Source organism: Hylobates moloch, unplaced genomic scaffold (genome assembly GCF_009828535.3).
Source record: "Hylobates moloch isolate HMO894 unplaced genomic scaffold, HMol_V3 SCAFFOLD_7, whole genome shotgun sequence".
Classification (NCBI taxonomy): Eukaryota; Metazoa; Chordata; class Mammalia; order Primates; family Hylobatidae; genus Hylobates; species Hylobates moloch.
Window position 1 is genome coordinate 28,480,185 of NW_026652282.1, and position 11,867 is coordinate 28,492,051.

Here is an 11,867-nt window from a genome sequence, read left to right on the forward strand (position 1 = left end):
CCGGGGACTGTCGTGGGGTGAGGGGAGGGGGGAGGGATAGCATTAGGAGGTATACCTAATGTAAATGACGAGTTAATGGGTGCAGCATACCAACACGGCACATGTATACATATGTAACAAACCTGCATGTTGTGCACATGTACCCTAGAACTTAAATTAAAAAAAAAAAAAGGAAGTTGTGATGTTAGAAACATAAAATGTGGGAGGAGGGAGAGTAAAAGTGTTGAGTATGTGCACACAATCAAATTTAAGTTGTTATCAGCTTATAAAATGTTTTATGTAAGCCTCAGTGTATCCCCAAAGCACAAGCTTATAATACATACATGAGTGATAAAAACAAAAGACCCAAAGTTTACTACTACACAAAACCATCGAAACACAAAGGAAGACAGCAATAGAGGAAGAAAGGAACAAAGAATCTGTAAGACAACCAGGAAACAATTAACAAAATGACACTAGTAAGTCCTTACCCGTTCATCATTATTTTGAATGTAAATAGATTAAATTCTCCAATCAAAAGGCATAGAGTGGTTGAGTGGATTAACGACAACAACGAAAAACAAGACTCAAATATGTGCTGCCTACAAATGGCTCATTTCACCTTAAAGGACATGCATAGACTGAAAGTAAAGGGATGAAAAAAGATACTCCATGTACATGAGAACAAAAAGAGAGCAGGGTAGTTACATTTATTTTAGACAAAATAATCTTTAGGTCAAATCTGTTCAAAGTGACAAAGAAGGTCATTATATATTGATAAAGGTTATTTCATCAAGAGGACATAACAAGTATAAGTATATATGCATCCCAAATCAGAGCACCTAAATATATAAAGCAAACATTAAGGGATCTGAAGGGAAACATAGCCTATAACATAATAATAGCAGGCAATTTCAATATTCCACTTTAAGCAATAGACAGAAAAATTCATAAGAAAACATCAGACTTGAACGACATTTTAGACCAAATGGACCTAACAGACATATACAGAACATTGTGCCCTGAACAGTAGGAAAATACAGATTCTTCTCAAGTACACATGTAACATTCTCCAGGATAGATCATATGTTAGGTCACAAACAAGTCTCAACAAATTTAAGAAAACCAAAATCATATCATGTATCTTTTCTGACCACAATATAAAATTAGAAATCAATAACATGAGAAATCATATAAAATTAAGAAATATGTGGAAACTAAACAATATGCTCCTAAACAACTAATGGGTCAAAAGAAGAAATTAAAGAGGAAATTTTTTAAAAATCTTGAGACAAACAGAAATGAAAACATAACATAGAAAAACTTCTGGGTGTAGCAAAAGCAGTGCTAAGAGGGAAGTTCATATCAATAAATTCCTACATCAAAAAAGAAGAAATATCTCAAATGAAATACCTAACATTATGCCTCAGGAAACTACAAAAAGAAGAATGAATTAAGCCCAAAGTTAGCAGAAAGAAGAAAATAACAAAGATCAGAGCAGAAATAAATGAAACAGACTAGAGAAACAATAGAAAAAAATCAATAAAACTAAGAGTTGGTGTTTTGAAAAGCTAAACAACATTGACAAATCCTTAGCTAGACAAAGAACGAAGAGAGCAGGCTCAAATAAATCAAATCAGAAATCAAAGAGAAGACATTATGACTGATAACACAGAAATACAAAGGATCGTAAGAGACTACGATGAACAATTATATACCAACAAATTGGACACCCTAACAGAAATGGATGAATTCTTAGAAATACATAATCTACCAAAACTGAATAATGAAAATTGGAAGTCTGAAAAGACCAATAACAGTTAAGGAAACAGTTAAGGAGATTGCATCAGTATTTAAAAGTTCTCACATCAAAGGAAAGCGCAAGATCAGATGGCTTCATGGGAGAATTCTACAAACATTTAAAGAAGACCTAATACAAATCTTTCTCAAACTCTTTTGGAAAACTAAAGAGGAAGGCATTCGTCCAAATTTATTTTACAAGGCCAGCAATACCCTGATGCCAAAGCCAGACAAAGAGACTACAAGGAAAGAAAACTATAGGCCAATATCATGAATGAAATTAGATGCAAAAATTCTCAATGGAATACTAGTGAACCGTATTTAATAGTTTATTACAAGGATTATTCACCATGACCAAGAGGGATTTATCCCTGGGATAGAAGGTTGTTTCAATATATGCAAATTAATAAATGTGATTCAACATATAACAAAATGAAGTACAAAAACCACATGATCATTTTAATAAACGCAGAAAGAGCATTTGACAAAATTCAACATCCTTTCATGAGAAAAACTCTTAGCAAATTAGATATAGAAGAAATGTTCTTCAAAAGAATAGAAGCCATAAATCACAAGCCCACAGCTAACATCATGCACAACAGTAAAACGCAGAAGGCATTTTCTCTAAGATCAGGAGCAAGACAAAAACGCCCACTCTCCCCACCCTTGTTTAACTTACTACTGGGAGTCCTAGCCAGAGCAATTAGGCAGGAGAAAGAAATAAAAGGCAACCAAACTGAAAAGGATGAAGTAAAATTGCCCCTTCTTGCTGATGACATAATCTTATACAGAAAATCCTAAGGACTCCACTGAAAACTGCCAGAATTCATACACACGTTAGTAAAGTTGCAGGATACAAAATCAACTTACAAAAATCAGTAGCAATAACAATTGTTATTGTTTGTACAGTAACAACAAACTGTCTAAAATACAAATTAAGGAAACAATCTCACTTATAATAGCATGAAAAAATATCTGGAGTGAATTTAACCAAGAAAGTGAAAGATCTGTATGTTGAAACTATAAAACACTGACAAAAGAAATTGAAGATGATACAAACAAATGGAAAGATTTCTATGTTCATAAATTGGAAAAATTAATATTGTTGAAATGTCCATACTACATAAAGCAATCTAAAGATTCAACACAATACTAACAAAATCTGCATATCATTCTTTATAGAATTTTTTTTTAATCCTAAAATTTGCATGGAACCACAAAAGACCCTGGATAGCCAAAGCTGCCTTTACTAAAAAGAATAAAGTTGGAAGTATCTCACTATTGGATTTCAAAATGTATTACAAAGCTATAATAATCAAAACAGCATGGCAAGTATCTAGAAACAGCCCAATGGAATAAGACAAAGAGGACTAAAACAAACCTACACACCTTTGATCAATTGATTTTTGACAAAGGTAACAAGAATGCACAATAGGGAAAGGACAGTCTCTTCAATAAAAGGTATTGGGAAAACTGAATGTTCACATACAGAAGAATAAAACTGGACCCTTATCTCACCCCTTATACAAGAATCAACTCAAAATGGATTAAAGCCTTAAATGTAATACCTGAAACTAAAAACTACAAAAACATAACAGAAGAGCTCCATGACATTGGTCTAGGCAGTGGTTTCTTGCATATGACCCCCAAACACAATCAAAACAAAAATAGGTAAGATTGCATCAAACTAAAAAGCTTTGCACAGCAAAGGAAACAATTAATAGAATAAAGAGGCAACCCACAGATTGGGAGAAGATATTTGCAAATCATATATTAGATAAGGTGCTAATATCCAAAATATACAAGGAACTGAAGCTACTCAATAACAAGAAAACAAATAACCCTAATAAAAAAGGGCAAAAATATGAATAGACATTTTCAAAAGAAGACGAACAGCATATATATATATATGTATAATACTCAACATCTCTAATCATCAAAAAATGCAAATTAAAATCACAATGAGATATCACCTCATACCTTTTGGATTGGCTATTATCAAAAAGATGAAAGATAACAAGTGTTGATGAGGATATAGAGAATAAGGAAACCTTATCCACTTTTGGTAGTATTGTGAATTAGTAACAGCCTCCATAAAGACAGTATGAATGTTCCTCAAAATAATAAAAATAGAATGACCATATGTTCCAGAAATCCCACTTCTGGGTACATACTCAAAAGAAAAGAAGGGAGTATATTGAAGAGCTATCTGCACTCTCATATTGTTGTAGCACCGTTCACAGCAGGCAAGATTTGGAAGCAAGCTAACTGTCCATCAACATGCTAATGGATAAAGAAAATGTGGCTCATATAAACGATGCAGTACCATTTAGCAATAAAAAAGAATTATATCCTATCATTTGCAACATCTTGGATGGAACTGGAGGTCATTACATTAAATGAAATAAGCCAGTCACAGAACAAAAATCATTGCATGTTCTCGCTTATTTGTGGGATCTAAAAGTTAAAACTATTGAACTCATGGAGACAGAATAAAAGGATGGTTACCAGAGGCTACAAAGGGTAGTGTGGGGGTAGGGGATAGGTGGGGATTGTTAGCGGCTACAAAAAATAGTTAGAAAGAACGAGTAAGACCTAGTATTTGATAGTGCAAAAGGGGGACTGTAGTCAATAATAATTTAATTGTACATTAAAAAGTAACTAAAAGTACAATTACATTGCTTGCAGCACAAAGGATAAATGCTTGAGGGGATGGATACCTCATTCTCCATGATGTGCTTGTTTCACATTATATGCCTATATCAAAACACTTCATATACCCCATAAATATATACACCTACTATGTACCCCAAAAAATTAAAAATAAAAAAAATTATTTTAAAAAGCCAGGAAATTCTGTCATTTGGAATAATACGGATGAGCTGGGAGGACATTAGGTTAAGTGAAATAAACTTGGCACAGAGAGACACATATCATATAATCTCATTTGTATGTGGAATCTAAAAAAGTTGAACTCATAGAAATAGAGAGTATTATGGTGGTGATCAAAAGCTGCAGTGGTGAGTGGACGGAAAAATGAGAGACGTTGATCAATGGGTACAAAGTTCCAGTTAGACAGGAGGAATAAGTTCTGGTGTTCTTTTGCTCAGCACAGGAACTATAGCTAATATTGTCATATAGTATATTTCAAAATAGCTAAAAAGGAGGATTTTAAATATTCTCACCACAAAAATGATAAGTATTTGAGGTGATAGATATGCTAATTAGCCTGATTTGATTATTCCACAGTGTATATATATGGATTGAAACATCACAATGTACCCCATAATATAGTTGTCAACTAAAAATGAAATAAAATTTTTAAAATGAATATTATTTGAGTTGTAATTCCACTCCCAGGTGTATATCCAACAGAAATGCATAAGTTATTAATATAGTCACCAAAAACCATGTACTAGACTGTTGGTAGCATGGCTATGGATTGCAGAATTATTGATAGCAATTTCCTCGTGTTGGAAACTATCCAATTTCTCATCTATATCAACATGTGTAAATACATTGTGGTATCAATAGAACATTATTCAGCAAGAAAAGTGAACAATCCACAACTACATACAATAATATGGATGAATCTCACAAACGTACTGCTGAGGGGAAAAATACAGCCACATACAAGTAGATATGACTGTTCGATTCCTTTACATAATACACAAAAACAGGAAAAATAGAAAACTTTTGAAGTAAGGATAACAGTCACCCTTGCGAAATGTTCATTACTGGAAGAGACATGAAGGGGCATCCTGAGCTTCTGGTTATATTATATTATGTTTCTTGATTTGGATGCTATTTACACAGCTGCATTCAATTTATAGAAATTCACTCTTGTGCATATGGCTAGCCAGTTCTTCCAGCACCATTTATTAAATACGGAATTTGATTTGTGAAATATATTCTACATACAACTTTGGACAATTCATCTTTTTTAAAAAAGGTGTCACCTGTGAAATATGTGTCATTTTGGCTGCTGTGAATAATAAAAGATGCAATCATTCTGCTACAAACACAATACGATTTTGACTGTACATTGATGTGACAAAGAACATTTCAGAAATTCTTATTGGACAGTGAACTGGACTAGATTCACAGACACACATCAGCACATACAGATGAATCAAGCAGCCATTCTGCTATTTAATAAAAGAAACAAAGCAGTACAATTGATTGTTATAGTAGTCCCAAGAGTAGACCCTGCAGAAATATATACAAAAGACAATTTTAGAAGTTTTAAATGTATTTCATTTTGTCGAGGAATGAAAGCAAATGTAAAATCTGAAGATCATCCAAGTGAAGCTGTTATCTTAAAAGTGGATCAGTGTGGTAGTCTGACATCATATAGACCTGGTAATTGTCCATAATTAAGCATCAGTTTATACTACAGAATTTTACCACACTTGCGACACTTCACCCAGGAGATTGATAGATCAAAAATATATTATGGCAATGTATTTGGCCACTAGAGCCCATATTGTTAGATTTACATTTACACCAAATTCATCTGACATATAAAAGTGAAATAATAATAAAGTATATGCACATAAACCCAGACAATCTGTGCATATTTGTAATTGAAGAGCTACCCAATGTACACATTTTTTTTTTCTCACAGAGGTCCATCATGGAAAGCTTCTCCACTGATTTGTGCCGTAAATAGATGTTGGGTAATAAAGGGAAATAAATAACCAATGCTAAGACTCAGGATGACAGACTGAGACCCAGCATGTGTCCTGATTTACGAACCTCCAGAAGGGTCAAATTGGAAACTCAGCAATCATGTCAAGAACCACAATATTGCAGAGAAAGAAACAGTTCAGTTGACTGAATACGAACCAATCTTTCACTTCAAGTTTTTTAAACTAGCTATGTTTAATTATTGATATACATTCTTGACTGATATAAATTCCCACAACATCTCTCTTAGGGAGGAATGTTATTTATACACAAGAAATGATTACCTTTTGAATATATATTGCTGCAGAACAAAGAACAGTTCTGTTGCAATTTCTGCACTGACTGTATAGCACGAGAATTAGAAGTTTGTGTAACAGATTTTTAGAAAGCAACTTTGACTAGCAGTTAGTCTTGGGTCATAACCCTGGATTAGTGATGACATAGCGGATTTAAATGGGAAAAGTTGATTTGCCACGATCTCAGTTTCCTCAATTCCCAAACTGAAATAATGACAACTGCAGAACCACGGAATTATTAAGATAAAATTCAATAATGAATAAAAGCATAAAAAGGATCGTACTAAAGCAAGGTGCTATTGCTTCTCTGTATGGGCAAGACTAAACAATGAATTATAGTTATCAACAAACATTCACGATCTGCTAGGGAGTGCACACTATGGATCTCATTGATCCCACAGAGTACGCCAGAGTTCCAGGTAGAAAATGCCAAGCTGAAAGGCTTAAATTGCAGGTAAATCTTTTGAGGTCATTTGAGTGAGTGAAGAGTGACAGACATGTTTAACTGCGGGCAACTCTAAATGAAAAATGATCCCAATTGCAGTTAAGACAAAGATTTCTAAACTATTTGTTGGGATCAGGAAAAAGGTAGAAATAGCAATAGACTGTTCTCCGAGGCTAAAACAATAAAAAAAAGTTAGGCATGATCAAGAATGAAGCTGAAAACAAGGAAACCACCGTTATTGTAACCTTGTACAAAGCTAGGACACGACTATACCTAGAGTAATATAAGCATAACTCAATGTTTGACATACAAAGACATATAAAGAACTGAGGAAAGTCCAAATAATAACACAAATTATAAGGAATATTAAGATATGTCCCTTCTACTTCCACAAGGCATTTAAACAGGGTTCTGTGGAAGACCTATCTATAGTTAAGCTTTGCAAAAGAAGTTTCAACTCAAACCCGCAAAGAGGAAGAAACATATATGCTAACCATGTAGTTAGTATGAATGGGCATTTTTTCCCCTTAGATATAGAAGAGGAGGAATGTGGTTGTTTTACAAGTAGAGAATAAAGTATCTGAGATGTAACAGATCAAAAAGCTAAAAACAGAAAGGAGTTATTGGCACATGAATAAATCCTGGCCACTATGATGACCAAGTTGCTTTTTCTCTAAATCCCAAAAAGCTAGAATGCAGAAACAGCCAAGCATTTTGGTTAAGTTCGTGGAAGACAGACCCAGAACAAATGACTAAATTTTAAAATTTTATAGTATTAGCCTAACATTTAAGGTTAGTTTGGAACATGGAAAAGATCAATAGTTTAGTGCTATTTTCACACTGTTTACTCATCTATTTTATGCGGATATTAATAACAAGAAGATTAATAATCTAGGAAGATGAAAGGAAATAATGTACACAAGGCACTGAGAAAAGTACCTGACCCCTAGCCAGCTCTCAATTATAGGAGCATAAATAGGCAATCATGTACTTTTGTAACACTGTTGGACTTTTCTGGGGCTTCTTAAATCCTGAGTCATAAAGCAAAGGAGGATAGGTTGAATGACCCCTGGAGATGTTTCTAGCTCTAACAGTTTGTGAAATACGTTTCTTGATGCTTCTGTCAGAGCTGAAAGCTCACCTTACAAGGTTTTTGTGAACAACTCACCCAGCCCAGTGCCTAGATGAACAAATGACATATCAATAGCCATATTGTTCCCCTGGATGGACCTTTGGTATATTTCAAGTTGGCAATCTCATGGTCATATATTCAGTCATGCTACATGTCAGTTAAAGGAAACTCAAGCCAACCTAAAAAATGTTCCCTCCTGTCTGGGCCAAGGCTATTTTTTTGTGTCTTAAGAGAGGCATGTGTCACACAGGTATACCCATTCATCGAAACTCATTTCATAATACACATGAGATTTACACATTCTAGTCTATACAAATTTTGCCACAAACAAACAAACAAAAGAAATGTGAACAAATATTGAGCTCTGGTTAATGACATGCATGTTGAAGAACTTAGGGGTAAAGGGAACCGATGTCACCAACTTACTTTGAAGGGCATCAGAAAATAATAGGGGTTGGCGGGTAGAGAAAGAAATGAAGTGTTACAACAAAATCTAGAGAGTGGGTTCATGAGCACTCACTGTACAATTCTTTCAGCTTTCTGTGTATTTGAAAAATTTTAAAATAGAATGTTAGATAAAACGTTCTCTTGGCTGGGCATGGTGGCTCACACCTGTAATCCCAGCACTTTGGGAGGCCGAGGTGAATGAATGGATCATGAGGTCAGGAGTTCAAGATCAGCCTGGCCAAGATGGTGAAACCCTGTCTCTACTAAAAATACAAAAATTAGCCAGGCGCAGTGGCAGGCACCTGTAATCTCAGCTACTCGGGAGGCTGAGGCAGGAGAATCGCCTGAACCCGGGTGGCAGAGGTTGCAGTGAGCGGAGATCGCGCCACTGCACTCCAGCCTGGGCAACAGAGTGAGACTCTGTCTCAAAAAAAAAAAAAAAAAGAAAAGTTCTCTCACAGAAAACACTAAGCAGTGTATTCTTTAAGCAGTTTTCTGAATCACTAACACCACTTTCCAATGAAGAAAAAAATACCATCTGTGGGATATGGAAGTTTAAAGATACTAAACAGAACTTACAGGAGTGGAAATGGCAAAACGTTTTGCTCAAAGTCACAATGTGTATGGAGAGGAGTTGGAAATGGAATTTAGGCAGGTCTCTTAATTTTCTAATCAATAGACTGTCAAAGACCAGATTACCTCCTTAAAAGTATGCTGAATATTCTAACAGAGAAAATGAGTTAACCTTCTAAAGAAAGCTCATTCTCCTGTTTTGGTAATAAAACATAGGGAAGTATGTATTGCTTCCCATATGGAAAGATGAGTTGGGTGAAAGGAGGATTGGGTTTTTACCACTGGTTGGAGGATAATAGATTATGAAAAAATATCAACATCCAGTCATAATGAAACATGTAAGTTGTTTTATTAATTAAATAGGTGAATGCTGAAATGTGATATTATTTGATCGTGTTAAAATGAATAATTTTTTTAAAAAACATAATGACTTCTCTTTTGGGGGTGTTGGAAACTATTGGTTAAGATGAAAGCCCGAAGTTAGGAGAAAAGCTTGATGTAAATCTATGCAAAAATATTTCAGTTTATCATCTTAGGTCACTTACAAGTCACAGAAAAGAAACTAACTAGATGTGATATAGGCCTAACATATCATTAGATGATCCATCGGTCCAGCATCTCAGTCATTAACTAATTAAGTGCCAAATGTAGCAAATAAAGTACTAACAACTCAAAAGTGTTCAGCAAGAGTTCATAAAAGCGAAGCTAAAGGGGACCATTATAATTCTAGCACCACAGATTTATTACCATGTCACCAGCATGCAATGCACACAATAAAACTCATTCATCACTGTAAATTTGCACATCAAATTTGATGCATTTGTTGGAATATATTTTTTAAATCATGTAGAATAAAAAGCATTTTTTTCTCCCTTAGCACATATTAAATTTCATCTCTACACCTTGCCACTTAAACTTTTACTTGATGAGTGCAGAAAATGGAAATTAACCCTGAAAAACAAAGTGGCCTCACTCTTATTTTTACAAGCATACTCCATCTAGCTATAAGTTAAGAAATAAAAATAAATGGAAAACAATTTCTTGAACAGAAACTATGGCTAAAAAGCACAATTCCATACATTGTTTACTGACAGAACTTTTCTGTATTTCAATTCTTCCTTACCTCCTTCTCTTCAGATTTAGGTGTCCCTCCTACCCATGCCTAATTCCCTCGCTGTACTCAATGTTCCAGTCTCTTCCATCTTCTATGAGAAGTGATTCCATTTTTTACCCTTCCTATGTCTTCAATCTCCGTCTACAACCATGTTTATTTTAAGAAGAAAACAACCAAAACCAACCAAACAAAAGACAAAAGAGTATTATTTCCTTTGGTCCTACACCCCACCCATGCTCCCTGATGGAAACGCTATGTCTTCCTCCTTTGTGGGAGAGTGGTTTATACCAGTGCTACTTAAAGGATGGTTTGTGTATAAGCAGCATCAGCATCACCTGATAACTTGTTAGAAATGCAGAATTTCTAGAGCTAATGAATCAAAATCTGCATTTTAAAATAAGATTTTTCAGGTGATTACATTTTGAGAAGCAATAGTCTATACCTACTGTTTCCACATCCACACCTCACATACCCTTCTAAACCATTACATTTTGGCTTTTGCCACTGAAATTACTTTTGTAGATGATAGCAGTGACCTTAAAGTTGCTACAGTATTAGAGAGTCTAAAGTCTTTATGTTTTCAGATATCCCTTCAGTACTTGCCAATTGACGAACCCTCTTTGAAACCTTCTCTTTTGATTAATATGGAAGATTCCTTCTTGGAATCTTCTGTCAGTCTCTTCGGCCCATTCCTTAAATGTTGCTATTCCCTAGGGGTCTGCCTTTGATCTTTTTGTTTTCACTTTACATATTCTCTCTGGTGAGTTCATGTATGTATATTGCTTCATTTACTATCTCTAAAATAATCAGAGTAAAATCTGTGTTTTAAGCTAAGAATTATCTCTTGAACTCTGTATCCATAGCGCCAAACACCTACTAAATCTCTATGAAATAGCCAACGTATCCAAACTGGATTACATCAACTTCATTCTTCCTCTCCCCTAATCACTGAAACACATCTGTTCCTCTACTTACTCACTGAAGGAGAAACATGCAAATAATCCTTCATTCTTCTTTCTTTCTTATGCTTTAACCAAGAAGATGCCGAGTCATTCCTCCTTAATAGCTCTTCCGGCCTCTGTATCATTCATCTCTCTCTTCCCTAGATTGCTTCGGTTAAAAGCCTCCTGATGCTCTATCTAGTTCAGCGGAACAAACCTGTGCATTTGAATCAAGTGGGCTGCTTTGAAAACTATGAATGTCTGGGCCCTATTAAGGCTCTGATTTAACTGGTTTGGGGTGGAGTCCAAGTATTGGCATTTTTTTTTAAACTCCCCCTAGTGATTCTAACGTGCAGCCAGGGTTGAGAACCACTGATTTCATGTTAGCCGTTTGCACTCCCCATCCTTCTTTAAAACTCTAGTCAGAGAAGTATTTTTTTTTTTTTTTTTT

The 11,867-nt window shown here is 34.9% G+C and overlaps 1 protein-coding gene across 1 annotated transcript in view; it reads right to left on the bottom strand.

Annotated features, from left to right (window-relative positions):
- The window catches only part of DMD (dystrophin), a 2,251,240-nt gene that overhangs the window by 713,103 nt on the left and 1,526,270 nt on the right, over positions 1 to 11,867 (bottom strand). The window lies entirely within an intron of this gene.